This window comes from Arachis hypogaea, chromosome 13 (genome assembly GCF_003086295.3).
Source record: "Arachis hypogaea cultivar Tifrunner chromosome 13, arahy.Tifrunner.gnm2.J5K5, whole genome shotgun sequence".
Taxonomy (NCBI): Eukaryota; Viridiplantae; Streptophyta; class Magnoliopsida; order Fabales; family Fabaceae; genus Arachis; species Arachis hypogaea.
This window is the reverse complement of record NC_092048.1, coordinates 70,038,193-70,038,969: the sequence shown is the minus strand read 5'-3', so window position 1 is coordinate 70,038,969 and position 777 is coordinate 70,038,193.

Sequence of the window (777 nt, the reverse complement as noted above, 5' to 3'; positions counted from 1 at the left end):
TGATTGCACGTTTGTTGATTTTGTGCATTTTCTTCTATCACTACTTGGTTGAAGTAATATTTTCCTTTCAAGACCCTGTTTTACAATATTTCACTAATTTAAATTGAAAATTTTTGTTAAACTTGTTTGAGGATTGTAATTTGGAACATAAATTATAGCTAAGAATACACAACCTGTGAGATTTGAGCTTAATTACATGGTTATATTATTTAGCCATACTATTTCATTCCTGTGTGTTTCTTCACTATGATTGTAGACTTTACTTTGTTCCATTTTATATGTCCACTATTTAGTGTATTTACATGCTTGCATATGATTGAGGCCATTATTTGATTTTTGCTCATTTATCCCAAATAGCCTACCCTTTCAATCACCTTTAGCCACCTTGAGCCTTTTAATCCCCATTTGTTCTATATTTTACCACATCACTAGCGTTAAGCGAAAAATAATTAATTACCTTAATTGAATCTTTGGTTAGCTTAAGTTAGATATTGTGTATCAATTAAGTGTGGGGAACTGTGGGAACTTGGGTTAATGGGAATGTATTGTGTTTGTACTTTATTTGAATATTGGGAATTGGGTGCATATTCATGTGAGACCAGAAAAATTAAAAACCATGTGCATTGATATATTATGTTTGCTTTTATGATTCAAAAAAATAAAAAAAAAAATAAAAAAATAAAAAAATATAAAATGTATATATTATTACAATATAAATAAATAAATAAATAAATAAATAAATAAATAAATAAATAAGGGGACAAAATTTATCCCAAT